At 38.4% G+C, this 16,529-nt stretch overlaps 1 non-coding gene across 1 annotated transcript; it reads right to left on the bottom strand.

Moving 5' to 3' along the window:
* Window positions 1–5,317: 5,317 nt before the first annotated feature.
* Window positions 5,318–5,482, bottom strand: LOC132541503 (U1 spliceosomal RNA). The gene has a single exon (XR_009552668.1). It is a non-coding gene; the product is annotated as a U1 spliceosomal RNA (small nuclear RNA).
* Window positions 5,483–16,529: the final 11,047 nt, after the last annotated feature.

Here is a 16,529-nt window from a genome sequence, read left to right as displayed (position 1 = left end):
GATTGCAATTCTTGTGCTCACACTGTCTGCCCTTAGGGTCTTTGTAATGCTGGGTAACATGAGAGATGAAAGATAAGATACAGACCAGACTTCTGATCCACTGACACCCAATATTAATTTAAGGTGAGGGAGATAAGACAAAGCATTTATTGAGGCAACCATGAAGGTTATCGTGTTTGAAACTTTTTCTGTTCTGTCATGCTTTACTACAAAGAAAGATAGAAACTATGGGTTTCTCTTAGCAGATATTTGAGCACTTAACTGGTTGAGTATATACATTACATTGTTCAAGGACCCAAGTTCAAACAACCGATCCCCAACTGTGGGGGGTGTGGGAGGGGGACATCATGATCAGTGAAACAGTGCTGCAGATATCTCTTTCTTTCTCTTCCTGTGTTCCCTGTTCCCCTCAATTTCTCTATCCAAAATAAATAAATGAAACAAACTTGCTAGAAAAATTAAGCCAATTATGAGAAAAGTTGACAAGAAAGGACCTCTGATAAAGTGACTATCAAAAAATGGGAAAGGGGTGGACATTCATATAATAGATGAGCCCAGTACCATAGAGTTATGGCAGGAAAGATGAAATGAGGTCCATGATGGAGCTCAAGAGGGAACAAGAGCTAAACATGACCTTGTAGGTGGCAAAGATTTGTTTTCATTTGTATCAGGTAAAATGGCATGTCACTGTTGAATTTAGGCAGATAAAAGGCTAAGTTTCTGTATAAACATTTACTTGTATCACTTAATAGATTAGAGTTTGGGAAATCAAATATAGATGCAGAGAGAGAGCTCTGAGAAAGTTTTCTCAGGAGCCTTGGTGAGTCATAGTGAGCACTACAATAAGGTGATGATCTGGTGAAAGGTTACATGAATAAGAGGCAGAAACATGAGATTGTTGGAAGATTCAGTGAAAGGAACTTTGGAAGGGAAAGGGGCAAATTTCTGGATGAATCCAGGCTTCTGGCTTGAGTTTTGTTGTTACCTTGTTACTGATATAGAGATGTAAATTTATGAGAGTTGAAAGAATGTGTGACAGTTGTGATCTTTAGAAAGCCACCCTCCTCTCTGCACTAAGAGCACTTCACCCTCAAGCACATGCTCTTTGCTGAGAAAGTCTGCATCATCTCCACTACTTGCTTGAGGAACACAGTGAATACCTGATATTTCTCTCTCTCTCTCTCTCCTTCTCTCTTTCCTTCTCTCTCTCCCTCCTTCTCTCTCTCCATCTCTTTCTCTCTCTCTCCCTCTTTCTCTCTCTCCATCTCTCTCTCTCCTTCTCTCTCTTTCTCTCTCTGTATAAATAACAAGGATGTATCTTTTTTATGATATTGTGTTTGCTCAGTTTTATCCATCACTAGGATTTCACCATTCCAAGACTTTTCTGGCTAGAAACATAAAGATACAGATGGGAGGACTGACAGCATCAAAGTTCCCTCCAATGAAATGGAGACAGACTTGAACATTTTTCTGGAATTTTGCTAGGATAAATGAGAACAGGAAAAAAAAATGTAATTATTTTGCTTTGAGATGTCCAAAGATATTGGTAGTGCCTTCTTTTTAAAAATTTTTTAAATATCTATTTATTTTAATTTTTTATTTATAAAAAGGAAACATTGACAAAACCATAGGATAAGATGGGTACAGCTTCTCACAATTCCCACCACCAGACCTCTGTATACCAATCCCTCCCCTGATAGTTTCCTACTCTTTAACTCTCTGGGAGTATGGACCCAAGATCATTGTGGGATTCAGAAGGTTGAAGGTCTGTCTCCTGTAATTGCTTCCCCACTGAACATGGGTGTTTATAGGTTGATCCATACTCCCATCCTATCTCTCTATTTCCCTAGTGGGGAAGGGCTCCGGAGAAGCGGAGCTCCAAGGCACATTGGTGGAGTTGTCCAGGGAATTCTGGTCATATTCTGCTAGCATCTGGAACCGCATGGCTGAAAAGAGAGTTAATATACAAAGCAAAACAAACTGTTGGACAATTATGGACCTAAAGGCTGGAATAGTGCAGGTGAAGTGTTGGGGGGGGGGTCCTCCATTTTGTAGATAGCTAGTAGGCATATTTTAGTTACATTTCAAATGGCCTGTAGCTATAGTAGTGATTTTTTTTTTGCCTGAGCCTGAAATCTGATATGCAGGTGACCCCTAATTATTGTCTGGGGAGATGATGTCATGGCTGGGAAAAGGACCAGAAAGCTGGATCAGGGAAGAAAGTAGCTCCCTAATATGGGAAAGGGGTACAAATATTACTGTAAACCCCATCAATTTGATGTGATCTGGGGCCCATAATTAGCTTAGGATCCTGTGTGACCTCTACATCCCTCTATATCTGAGCTCACATTCTGTGGTCATGAGTAGGAACATTCCATGTTGCCCCAGTATCGACTCATCTTCCTCAGGTGTATCATAGAGTATGTTGTCCATATCCTTCAGAGGATGGAACATTATCTACCATAGTTTATCCAAGCTGAGGGCAAGGCCCACTATGGGGTCTATTTTGTTGTTCCTGATAGAGATGACAGGGTAGTACATTCTTGGTATGAGAAAGCACCAGAGACTTCCCTCATAGGAAGTCTCAGAGGTTTGTACTAGGATTAAAAAAGAGGACCTTGAAGGAAATAAAAAGGTTTTAGCCAGAACTGTTAAATTTTGAAAAATAGTTCAGTTGAGATGTGCTACTGAGGAAATGGCTTTTATTTTGTGGATAAAAACAGATGTGATTTTTACAGAGAAACAGCACTGAAGCTTCCTACAGTGTGGTGAGGCCAGGTTAAAATCTGTACCACATACATGGCAAGGCAGCACACTATTCAAGTGAACTATTTCTTCAGCCCAAGGTGATTTTTAAGGATGCTTTTTAAGGTTATACAATGAAATAATTCGAGTTGTATGTAAAGTCTTTCTATTCTCTAGAGGGATTGAGAGTTCACCAGGTAGGACATTACCATAAGCAACACAAGTTTGAACTCAAGAATAACACAGAAGGTGATATGACATCGGAGAAAGTTTACGTTCTCTGGTGTTTCTCCCTCTTTCTGTCTCTCTAGGTTAATAAGTACACAACCTACATGAAAATAATAAGTACAAGTTAATGAGTTAATAAGTACAAGTCCTACATGAAATACAGACCAAAAAGACAGGCTAAGTCACTTCTTTAGTTGCCTTTTGGTAACTTTGAGGGTTTTTTTGGTGTGTGTATGTGTCTCTGTTTGTTTGTTTTGTGTGTGTGTGTGTTTGTGTGTGTGTGAAAGAGAGAGAGAGATACTATGACAAAAATGACGTAAGAGAGGGGGAAGAACTATATGATGATGTAGAAGAGAGAACAGTAGTCATTTTTCATAGACATTTGATGTGAAGAAAACTGAAAATAGGAGGGAAAAATGTTCCTTTATGTGATTTAAGAAGTGTATTCCATGTCTAGTGGAGAAGCAATTACAGATGCCAGAACTCTTACCTTCTGCACCCCTAAATAATTTTGGACCATACTCCCAGAGGGGTACAAAAGTTAGAGAAAGATGACCAGAGGGCTCTGAACTCCAAATCCATCTCTCTGGAGAGAGAAGAGGAAAAAGGAACAACATTATGAAGTAGCAATAGGTGTGACTTAGAAATGAAGAGAAGGCAAAACTAGAGGAAAAATGTGCAAGTATATATAAATAGTAGTAGAAACAAGTCAACCTATATCTGTGACCTTGAGAGAATAACTGTAGTTATAAATGAAGGAAACGGGTACACAGAAAACTGCTCATAGGAATGGTGTGGAACTCTACCCCTATTGTCTCATAATTTTGTAAATCAATTTTAAATCACTAATAATAGTATTGCCAAGGAGGTTGCACAGTGGATAAAGTGTTGGTCTCTCAAGTATGAGGTACTGAGTATACTCCCCAGCATCATATGGGCCAGAGTGATGCTTTGATTCTCTCCTCATCTTATATCTAATTAAATGAATAAATATTTAGTAAACAAAAAAGGGGATTAACTTGAGCTTGGTCAATGTTAATGAAGATATGATCATTAGAGAGGTTATTGATATAATATAGCTTTACCTTTAAGAAATATATTTATTTGGGGTCGGGCAGTAGCACTGAGGGTTAAGCACAAGTGGCGCAAAGCACAAGGACAGGAGTAAGGATCCCGGTTTGAGCCCCTGGCTCCCCACCTGCAGGGGAGTCGCTTCACAAGCAGTGAAGGAGTTCTGCAGGTGTCTGTCTTTCTCTTCTCCTGTTGTTTTCCCCTCCTCTCTCCACTTCTCTCTATCCTAACAACAAAGACATCAATAACAACAACAATAATAACTACAACAACAATAAAAACAAAGGCAACAAAAGGGAAAATAAATAAATAAACTAAAATAAATATATTTATTTATTGAAAGATAGATGGTAGATATAAATAGATAGATGATAGATAAGTTATAGACAGGTGATAGATAGATGGCAGGAATTGAATTTGGAATCTCATGCTTCCAAGTCTAGTTTCCTACTCAGTAAGCCTTCTCTGGACCCAAGATTTATTAAATAAAAGTGGAGGGAACACTTCTTAATATGTAAGAAATGAGAAGGCTCTAAGGTATGTCTGACTGAAAACATAAAACTGCAGGAGTTGCTATCTGGAGGCTTCTATGAAAAAGAGTCAAGAGAAAAATGAGAGGCAGACTGAAAAGTACCAAAGAGAGGCAATTGATATGTCAGAGGCCAAGTGAGCAACTGAATCATTTGAGAACCTAGCCAAGAATCTGGACTCCAGCTGAGGCTTCTCTTCATGAACTGAAAGTGAACCAGTCAGTGGTCTATTATCAGCAAGCCTAGCAAGTTCTGCCCCATGGGTACAGTCAAAAAGAGTGATGGCATTGATGAAGGAAGGCTAAGGTGCTTGAGGTTGATTGCAAGTGAGAGTTTAGTGATTAGCCATGGAGGTCAAGCACAGTAGAGTGCTAGATAGAAGGAAATGACTCATTAGACACATCTTGGATTCTTCTTCTTCTTCTTTTTTTTTTTTTTTTTTTTCAGAAAGCACTTGGACAAGAGTGAGAGGTCAAGGTTGGAGATTGACCTTAGAGGCTTAAAACATTGGTCAGCTCTTTTAATATTTTTATCATTTTGTAAAAGAAAAAAAACCCTGTATAGACATGTGCTCTTTGAGAAAATTATGTTTGCTGTTATCAGAGCTCTGGATGCTGTGTGCTCTAGCCCCTGTTCCTAAGAAAAATACAACTTCTAAGACCCTTCTGAATGCCTATTTACTTGGAGTCTTCAGAGTCTCAGACAACTTCTATTGTTGAATTTCTTTTGTTCACAATTTTTCTCATGGGAGAGCATGAATGCAGTCCCCCACTACCACACATTATGCAGTCGAGTTACCCAAAATTTGGGGAAATTGCAGGGGTCAGCACATCCACAGTGCAATGCATAAGCCTCACCCTGGGAAAAACACCTTTGTGCTCATATTATCTCTCCTGCCAGCTAAGTATCTCTATTGTTGAATTTTATCAGCAAACAACCGGTGGAGGAGTCTACAGGCTTCAGCAATGTAATGCTCCTCTCAACATCGGGGAATCACCAACATCTTCTTGCATGGCTCTGATGGCCAACACCTGTGGTTTCCATCTGATGATAGTTAACCAGCACAACAGTTAAAACTGCAAATTATCTTTATTGCTACTGCAGATTTTACTAGTTGCCTAAGAATGATCTTACATACACATGATTAGAAAGTGATGAGTTGTCCTTTCCTTTTCCATCTTTGTCCCTAGAGGGTAATTGACACCTCAGAGAGGTGTGTGTGAGAGAGAGAGAGAGAGAGAGAGAGAGAGAGAGAGAGAGAGAACACAATATCTTAAGTCACAGTAGAGTAGTCTTGTAAAGATAAATCTGTAATAGTAAAAAAAAAATACATGGCTTACAGATCAATAGGCGTAGCAGGGAAAATGGTAAAAGTTACTAGAGAAAGATAAAATTGGTTTTCATGATAGAAGTTGGAGCTACTATCAATGCTTTCCTGTCTGGAAACCTATGAGCATTGCTGGCAACCTCATCACAGGGTCAATGTATTGAATATGAATCTTCATCCCATATCAGAATGATCTAGACTGAGTTATTTCAGTTAAAGTTGTTTTCCACACCAGTACTGAGCAGTTAGAAATATGGTCACATTGTCTAGTTATGTGGGGATGTTCTATCTGCAAAATTAGATTTTTGCTGAATAAGAGCCAAAAATCTCCTTCTGAATCAGAGTGAGTAGATTTATTAGGGGCAGGTCTTCTACTTAAGAATCTCATAACTAAATGTTCAAACTAAATTCTCTAATATCAGATATCATAAGCAGTGGTTTCAACCTAATGTGCATTAGGTAAGGTCAAGACTATAGTGTGTTGGCTACTTTTTTTTTTTTTTTTTAACATCAGGTTCTGTATTTGGATAAAGAAAATGCACATTGTGAAATTGGTTTATACTCTCTAAATTGACTGTTAATTTTATGTGTCATCTTGACTAGCAGACAGGGTGTCCAGATATTTGGTTAAACATTGTTTCTGGGTATTAAGAGCATTGATATAACAAAAGGGTGGAGAAAGAACAAATTCATCTTTTGCTGTCTGATAGCTTTAGCTTGGATATCGATCTTCTCTTGTGCATAGTACTATTGCTTTCACAGTACTTTCAGTTCATGACAGAATCACAATACCAGCTTTCTTATTTTGCAGACCATAGAACATGAAACTTCTTAGCCTTCACAGTCACTTGACCCAATACTTTTAATAAATCTCTCACTATAGGAATATTTTCCGTGTTCTGTTATTCTGGATAATCTCAACTGATATATAAATTAATTTCTGTGGTATCATCAAGTGGCATGGCCTTAACTGGGTCATTCATGGAATAGTTGATTGTTCTTTTTTAAGTTATCTGGCCAGAGAAAGAGGCCCGCTCTGAGATGTCTATGCCTTTAAACCTTAATTCCTGCATTTTCCTATACATACTCAAGTTTCAAGTAAACTGTATACTTTCTTTTACCCCAAATCTAATATTTGACTTCCAGTTCCATGTTTTTTTCTATTTTAAAATAATTCTAGTCATTTTCAAAAAATATCTGAGTTGGTAGGGACATGCATACCTGGAGTTCCTGGCTTGATTCCAAGTACCCCATGCACTAGAAGGGTGCTCCAGTCTCTCTCTGTGTGTCTGATTCTCTTCTCTCTCTCTCCCTCTCTTACATGAAATAAATAAAACTAGAACTATACCCCTATAATCTTATACACTAGTAAACTATTATTAAGTCATTAATAAATTTTTAAATACCTCTAGTTATAGCATATAATCTCTGTAAATGAAACTGTATAATCATAAAACCATTCAGTCCTCATCCATTCATTATAACATATATTTATTATGTACCTCTATGCATGTGTCAGGCATTGTGGTTGGATGAACTCTTCATAATTCCCATAACAATTTTAAGAAACCTTAAAATACTTAACATATTTTATGAATTAACTAGTGAGTGCATATGTAGTTTGGTTTTAGTTTTCTAATTCATTCTATTGGTTATGGACACAGTGCATCTGTGTTACTCCTACTCTGTGAACATATATAGTAGGCAATTGATTCATTGTTAAATATCGTGAGCCAGAGCAAAGTGAGCAAAGTGAGCCAGAGGTCAATATAGGTCAGTAAAAGTCCATCAGTTGAATGAGCCATCATCATTTCCTAAAATGAAAGCAATCAGAGAGTGTACATCCATAATTAGTAGTTAGTACATGGTTCATTCTTTCTCAGTAATTTACTATTTGTGACTAGCAGTCAACTATTCCATTATTTTCAGTTCTCTCCATTCATTACCTGACTTGATTAGGGGAAGAAATTTCAATGTTGGCAAACATTTAATATTCCAGTCCAGACTTTCTGTTGAGAGAGACTGTAAATGGGGTAAATTGGAACATTTCACACAAAGCAAAATGGAACTTTGGTTCTGTCATTTTCATTTTTTAAATTTACTTTTTATTTAAGAAAGGATAAATTAATTAATAAAAAATTAATTAATTAATAAACCATAGGGTAGAAGGGGTACAACTCCACACAATCCCCACCACTCGACCTCCATATCCCATCCCCTCCCCTGATAGCTTTCCCATTCCCTATCCCTCTGAGAGCATGGACCCAGGGTCGTGGGTTGCAGAAGGTGGGAGGTCTGGCTTCTGTAATTGCTTCCCCGCTGAAAATGGACATTGATTGGTCAGTCCATATTCCCAGTCTGCCTCTCTCTTTCTCTAGTAGGTTGGGTCTCTGGGGAAGCAAAGCTCCAGGACACATTGGTGGGGTCTTCAGTCCAGGGAAGCCTGGCTGGCATCCTGATGGCATCTGGAACCTGGTGGTTGAAAAGAGAGTCAACATACAAAGCCAAACAAATTAACTGGCATTTTCATTTACAGCTTTAGTCTTCACATAGTGCTGCTGTCACCTCTGTGTCTGTGCACCCATTTCAGTGAGAAATCTTGTCAAATTATCTCCATATAGTGTGTTGTGAGGAAAGTAAACCCAACCACCAGAAAGTATTGATAACAATTTGGAAGAAGATGGTATATTCTAGAATAATAAAAATAAAGAATTAAAAGAAGTGACTGAGATAGAAACCAGTGTCAGCCATGACATAGATGCTCATGAGGCATTTGTAGAAAGAATAAAGGATACTAAATGTTCTTCCAGTTTCCCTCCACCACCATCAAGAAAAGAAAGTAATACTTGAAAAGAAAGAATATGTTTTTATTTTATTCTTGGCCTAGCCGGTACTTTCTCTTTGCCCCACATGCGCTTAACCCTCTGCGCTAACGCCGACTCCCGATAAATTTTTGTTGAATAAAAAAATCAATGAATATGTCCTCACAGAAGGCAACCAGCAAATTGTCCCTGTAACAACACCTACAGAAGTGAATGTTGTGTTGTTAAAATGACAAGGGCCTCTATATTTTTTACTAAGCTAATAAAAGTATCTCTAAACATATCAAGAAAATAGAACACTATGTAGCTAAAGGTTATTTTAATATAAAGGTGTTTTGATTACATAAGGGACCTACGGGGGGGGGGGGGTTTAGACGCAGCAGGATCCTGGAGGCATTGCTCAGGCACCGTGTAATTGAACATAGTATCATGTCCTTCTAATCCAGGGCTCACCTCTGCCTTGGATGCTAGTGAATGATTTGTTTGTGGAGCTCTCAAATTGCTTCCCTCTAGGGTGAATGAAGGACACAGAACAGCTGTTTTTCTCTAGGGTAGATAGCATGTATGTGTCCTTCTTTAGAATGTACATTTCATGGCCCTGGAAATTGTACAGTGGCTAGAAATTTGGCCTTTATTTCATGTATTATTACTTTATTTGTATTTTTTTTCACTAGGGTTGTTGCTGGGGATCAGTGCTTGCACAACAAATCCAATGATGCCAGTGGTCATTTTTCTCTTTAATTATTATAATTATTATTACCACCAGGGTTATCTCTGGGCTTTGGTGCTTGAACAATAAATCCACTGCTCCTCATAGCTATTGTTTTCTTTTTCTTTTCTTTTCTCTTTTTTCTTTAATTTCACATAACAGAAGGAAATTGAGAAGAGAGGGGTAGAAGGACACCTGCTGCACTATTTTACTGCTCAGGAAGCTTCCTTCCTGAAAGTGGGGATTGGGGGTTTAAATTCAAGTCTTGGGAGTCGGGCTGTAGCGCAGCGGGTTAAGTGCAGGTGGCGCAAAGCACAAGGACCGGCATAAGGATCCCAGTTGGAACCCCGGCTCCCCACCTGTAGGGGAGTCGCTTCACAGGCGGTGAAGCAGGTCTGCAGGTGTCTATCTTTCTCTCCCCCCTCCTCTCTCCATTTCTCTCTGTCCTATCCAACAACGACAACAACAATAATAACTACAACAATAAAACAAAAAGGGCAACAAAAGGGAATAAATAAATATAAAAAAAATTAAAAAAAATAAATTCAAGTCTTTCAGTATGGTAACATGGACACTCAACTGGGTATGCCACTGCCTGCCTCTTAAAATACTTTTTATTTTGACAGAGGCAAAACAATAGAGCAAGAGAAGAGCAAAGTAAGAGAGAAAGAGAAAGACCTGTAACTGCAACCTGCTCCACTTCCAATGAATCATCCCATTCCTCTGCATGATCACTTGGGCACTTTACAATTGGTGTCATTTTCCAGCCCCTAACTCTAGGGACTTTAAAGTATGAGATCTTTAATTTAACTCCTGGCATCACATATGCCACAGGGATGCTCTGATAGTCTCTGGTGAATAAATCAATACTTTTAAAAGAAAAAATGTACACTATTTTGGAGGATTTATATATTATATATACATATGTATATTATATATGTAATGTAAATGAGAAAGTGGACAAATCCTCATCTCCCAGAATGGTTTGACTGTTTGACTATGTGAAACAAATGGTTGTTAACAGTTTTAGAAATAAAAATGTTAAAGAGTCTGATTAGGCTATCAGGAGCCCAAAGAAGCTGAAACTCTTAGAATGGATGGAGACTTATAACTACCAGGAAAGACAGTTATCTCCATTAGACTTCCCTCCTCACTGGAAGTGAAAACTCCATGGGAAAAAATATTTGTTGTCAATTATGTCACTCTGTTTATGCTTAGCAAAGACTCAGGGAACTTATAAAGAATGGCAAAATTATCTAACACTCACACAGAGTCAGGTTAGAGTCTCTTGTCATACCCAGAGTGCAAACCCTCATTATTCAAAAGGTCCTGAGTAAATCACTAAGAAGTTTCATCTGAACTAATGCATCAAAGCTAAATTAGTCCTAATTAAATTTAGACTAAATGCTACTCTGTTCTAACCTAGGGACTGCTTCTGAATAAATAGCTATTACCCAAGGAATATAATCTACAATGTCTGAAATCTAATCCTAAATTACCAAGCATACAAGGAATAGATAATATGATACATTAAAATGATATGAGTTGACACTGACCCAGAACTGATAGAATTGGCAGATAAAGACAGTAAAGTGATTATTATAACTCCATTCTTTGCTTAATCAGTAAGGATAATAAAGATGTAAAAGAATATTTAAAATACAGAGGTGACTACAATGTCTGCAGTAATAATTTCCATTGGGTGAAATAAATAATCAATTAAACAACACAGAGAAAAAATAGAGATAAGAGCAGAAACTTATTAAAGAGGAAAAATAACTTTAAAGAAAAGAGCCATCATTGAGCTGGAAGAAAAACTTAAACTGACCTAATATGTGTATAATTGAATTCATGAGGAAAAGAAGCAAATAAAAAAAGCAAAAAATATATGGAGAAATAATGAAGATAATTATTTTAAACTAATCAAGAATATGTTTTTATCATCAGGCTTACTGTTGGGGCTCAGTGCCTGCACAATTCCTAATGCTCACATTTTTTTATGTTTCATTTTCTAAATTCTTTTTTAAAAGTTTATTTATTTGATAGAACAGAGAGAAATTAAGATAGTGGGGGAGAGAGGGAGAGAGAGACACCTGTGACACTGCCTCACCACTTGGGAAGCTTCCTCCTATGGGGCTGGGGACTTAAACTCAGGCCATTACTAATGGTAACATGTGCACTGAACCAGCTGTGCCACTGCCCAGCCCTTTAGTTTTTATTTTGATAAAGGATGAGAAACAGAAAGAGAGAGGGAGACCTGCAGCCTTCTTCAGCACATGTGAAGCATCTTCTACAGAAGAGGACTAGGGTGGTTCATCCCAGAACTTCAGATCTTCACCCATGATAATGTGTACACTTTCTTGGATACACCATTGAGCTCCTCTTTTTTTAAGTAGCATTATCACTGGAGCTCAATGTCTGTATGATTTCACCGAGCCTATGAGTCTCTGAGAGACAGAGAGGGAGAGAGAGAGAGAGAGAGCAGAAAGACATCACAGTTACTCTCCTTTCTTTTAAGAATCCCTGTCAGATTGATCAAATCCTCACTTTAGTGTTCTCATTAAACTGTGATCTTCTCTTGAAATACCTTGAAATATCAACATATGAATTGTGTGGGGAACAAAATTCTCTGTCCATAATACCAACAATGAATTCAAAGATTTATATGCATAGCAAGTTAATACTTTCTTATATCTCTCTTCTCTTCTCTTCTCTTCTCTCTCTCTCTCTCTCTCTCATTTGACGCCAGGGTTATTCCTGGTACTCAGTACTTGCATGGCAAATTCACTGCTCCTGGCATATATATGTCAAAATATAAAGCTGCACACCTAAAAAATAAAATAACTAATTTTTTTAAATGTAACAGTTGGGACACAGAAAATCATATGCAGAAACTTCTATAAAGTAGTTGTATGAAAGTCAAAGGCAGTGGCAAAGGGGAGGAACCACCCCTGCTGATACTTCAGTACTGATATCTTAGCCTCTAGGACCATGTGAACTAAACTTATATAGTATTCTACCATTACATCCAAGCAAAATAATACAGGGAGTCCTCTAGATAGTAGTGTTTATATAAAACTCCCCAGGAGAGTCTTATATGTAGAAAGAATTGTGATACCTGGCATAAGACCAGGGCAATTTCCCTGCATGACAAAGAACATATAAAACATTGATCTAAGTGTAAAGTGTGGAGTCATTTATGTCAACCCTAACCCCAACATCACAACTTTATCAAATACCTTTGGGACTCCACATCTGTCTCTCTGGCCAGATCTGCATTCCATCTACATGATTTTGCACACTAATTAAGCACATTGCCAATCAAAATAGAGCTTTACAGATGCTCAATTAAATAAGTATTAGTGAAAACTTCATGCCAGGTAGGAGGCTGGGGACACTGAATGACAAAAAGTAGAAAACTTTGCTTGGTTAAGTTATATAACTTTGAGACATTAAATTCCATATCCTCCCACATATACATTTGAGCATGGAATTTTAAGCATGCCAAATATTTAGATGTGGCTGCATCAGAAATAGTTTCTAGATGTTCTATTTGTTAATATCTTTTTTACTTTAGAAATCAACAAACAACTTAAATAAAAACCATCAAGCTATTTTGGAAACATCCCAACTTCTAAATATGACTGCAAAGGGTTTTAGTTGCAGAATTAAAAGCAGGTTCAGTTGGAGTCTTCAAGCCAAGAGTAATAATTAGTGCATGCACCATAAAACTGGGCTCTAATTAAATATGTCTTTGGATAAGAAAAAATTTTTATGAAGTGCAATGCACATAGAAAGCTTCCAAAATGGCAGTGATAACATCCAAAGAATTGTCAAATATACTTAAGAAGCTTAAAAATGTAACTCAGTTTAAAGTGAAACCAACACAAAAGAGTGATAATTACTAAGGTGTACCTCAACTGTATTTCATTTATTCGTAAATGCTCAGAAATATCCCTGGAGGTTTCTAGAATAACCTCATTGGACTGAGCACACTGTCTATTTGAATCATTTTGCTTAAAGTATACTGTGCAACACAGAAGAGCACACACTGAATGTCTGCTTCACTAAGCTTTAAGAAAACACAGAACTTTTTTCACCCAAACAAGTTCTTACTAGAAGTGTCAGATGGAGAAGAGTTACTGCCTGCCACTTTAATATTTCATGCACAAAAAGCACCATTTGTCATCTAGGTACATCACTCTGTTATATTGTTTCCAATTAAGATGGTCCTAAATGAATGTTTAATGACAGAACATGGTGTCTCTGTAGATTTAGAAACTGCAAATTAGGCTGGCCATCTACATCAGAAACATCTGTCTGCCTCCATATGTGCTATCATCTGTACAGAGAGGCGATCTTTCCCCAGGTCCTTGCAGATGTGCAGTTCCATTTGGTGGCTCATGAAAGTACTGTTGTAAATCCTAATAGCAGCCGAGCACATAAGTTTTGCAAAATGAGCCAGTTTGATTTCCTTCTGGCTCCAAACTGACATGCTGCCGGGATAGCCTGAGGGTACTTCTTCCCGAGCTAGTGCTCTCTGGGTTGGAGAGAACTCAACTGGAGCTGATCTAGGCTGCTGTGTGGGAGAGGGATCAGGAACTCGTGCTGCACCAACTTCCGCAGGAGATACACTCTGGAACTCTCGGAGCCGGAAAGCAATTTCCAAGTGTTTTTAATCAGAAGAGCAGCTGTTTTTATACTCTCCAAGTAGGGTGGAAACAGGATGTGATATAGAGAGGGTGGAGAGAAAAGTGACTGGTGAAAATCAGAGTGTGACAAAGAAGGGATCAGTGTGTGACAAGGAGGGGGTGGAGCAGGAGAGAATCATAGAACCACCAATGCCCTGGAGTGCTATATGTAAAAGTGATTTATGTAAATAGACCAAAGCTTTGGATCAGTAAAATCCCTATATAGGCATATGGTTAAGCAGAAGCCAGGGGGAGATGGCAACTACCCAACATCTCCCCCTTTCTTTTTAACTTTTTGCCATAGTATCAGGAGTGCGGGGCACTTTGTGAGGCAGGGAGACTGATAAGAGGCACACCTTTTTGGGGGTTCTACTGTCCCTCCTTGCTCAACCTCTCTGTGGAGAGAGAGACTAACAGGATTGACACACCCCTCAGGCTCAAGCCCTTCCAAGCTCAACCATATCCTCACAATTCCCCAACATCTTCCTCTTACTTAATGGCCATATATAACTGGGTCAATGTCTGTAAAAGGCTTCATCTCTGTCAGGGGAATAGTGTAGGGGTGAACGGAAACCTGTTGGGAAGAAAGCAGAATGATAGTGTGTAAGTGTCTTCAAAAATAACTAGCACAAGACAGGGAGGGATAAGTAAGAGTAGCAAGAGACAGAGTGAGCCTGATGGGTGGAGGAGTGGGGGCCTGATAAGCCGAGGGGCTAGAGGGGTGATCTGGCATTGCAAAATCCCGAGTCAGCTGGCGGTAAGTTCTATGAACTGCTACAGTCATTCTTCAAGAAGTCCAGCAGTATAAAAGGAGTGTCCAGCAAGTTCTATAGAAGCATCAGTCCAATGTCAACGGCCAGGAAATAAATGCCACACGTCTATCTTGATGGAGGAGGACGGCCACCGGAAATTTTCTTCTCTGTAGAGAGTGACCTGGAACCGCCAAAACATGATGGGCGAAACAGAAGCAGGAAGAGCAGACACCGATGGTTGAGAGAAAGGCAGTAGGAAAGTCTTGTCCTTTGGAGTCTGTGAATCAGGTTCTCCAGATCGTGTCAGGTCACATCATGGGTTTCGGGGGATGGCTGTAATTGTGGGTGATGTCAGAGGTCAGGGGTCCAAGATGGATTTCTGGGGATTCTATATGAGCAGATGCTTCTTTATGCGAAGGCTTGTCATAGCTGTAGTCAATTACTTATGAAAAAACTTTGTAACAAATTAGAAGTTTACTACAATTGATAACTCAATGATTATAATTGGTTTAGGTATCTTTATAATTTTGTGTAAAGGTCATCTTACGTGACCTCATGTAGCAGTCTTTATATAGCAAAGTTTTCATACTGAATTTAAGTCACACATATTGATTCTTAACTATTTTTACATTGGGTTTTTAAGCAAACTCAGGTTACTAGAGTTAACACATTTTAGTAACAATTTTTTTTTTGGTACATTTACAATATCGGATTGATGCCAAATTTGTTGTGGATTAATTTCCACAAGATAGCTTACAGGACATTTTTGGGGGCCCTCCAAAAATGTCCTGTATAGAGGATTTGTATTTTAACTTAGGAGATGATGAATTGTCACATTGAGTATTTAGAGTTTTACCTTAAACACTCAGTTACTTAAATGAATTGATTTTACCTCTTCTTGTAAAAATGTAGCTTCGAAGTTACAATTTAACTGTTAAGTTAATGTTTACCAAACTTGAAACACGCATATTAAACATATAGTTTATAACACACAGGAGGAGAAAAACTTGTAAATAAGATATATCATTTCAAATGTGAATTTAGATCTACTGTCATAGTTGAACCTTCGTTACTCACACAGTTTAAGACTAAACATTTCATATTGATATCAAGACTTAAAAAAGAAATCAAAAGGGGGAATGAACAATTTTTGGACTGTTTCTGGACGTCTCCAGAAACCGTGGCTGCGTCCAGCCGTTTTATATAAAGTCAGTTAACTTTCAGAGTACTCTGAGCACAATGGGTCATACAAAAATTTTGGTCACTCAACTCACTCAATTTTTTTTTTCACTCACTCACTCACAAAACACAACTGGCCAGTCATAGCATAAGACATTCATTTGGGGGGGGGGGAAGTTCTGTGAATCAGATTTTTTTTTTGATTCTGCCATGCTGTATTATGGATCCTGGGGTGCATCCTGTAGCCAGTCCTCTTGCAGCCAGTCTTCTTGCAGTGTTTCCTGTTCTTCAGGGATATCAGCGCCATCATGTGGGTATTGCCGGACATGGCGGGCAGGAATCCAAACAGGCTTGGAGTAATTTTGTGGAAAAATACATGCGAAACCCCTCCCCATAGTCAACAGGGGGTCAGGTCCTTTCCAAATTTTATCAAGTGGGTCTTTCCATTTGATTTTAATAGCTGGGAGGGTGGGTG

The sequence above is a fragment of the Erinaceus europaeus genome, chromosome 11, assembly GCF_950295315.1.
Source record: "Erinaceus europaeus chromosome 11, mEriEur2.1, whole genome shotgun sequence".
NCBI classification, from domain to species: Eukaryota; Metazoa; Chordata; class Mammalia; order Eulipotyphla; family Erinaceidae; genus Erinaceus; species Erinaceus europaeus.
This window is presented reverse-complemented; position numbering and strand designations above follow the sequence as displayed.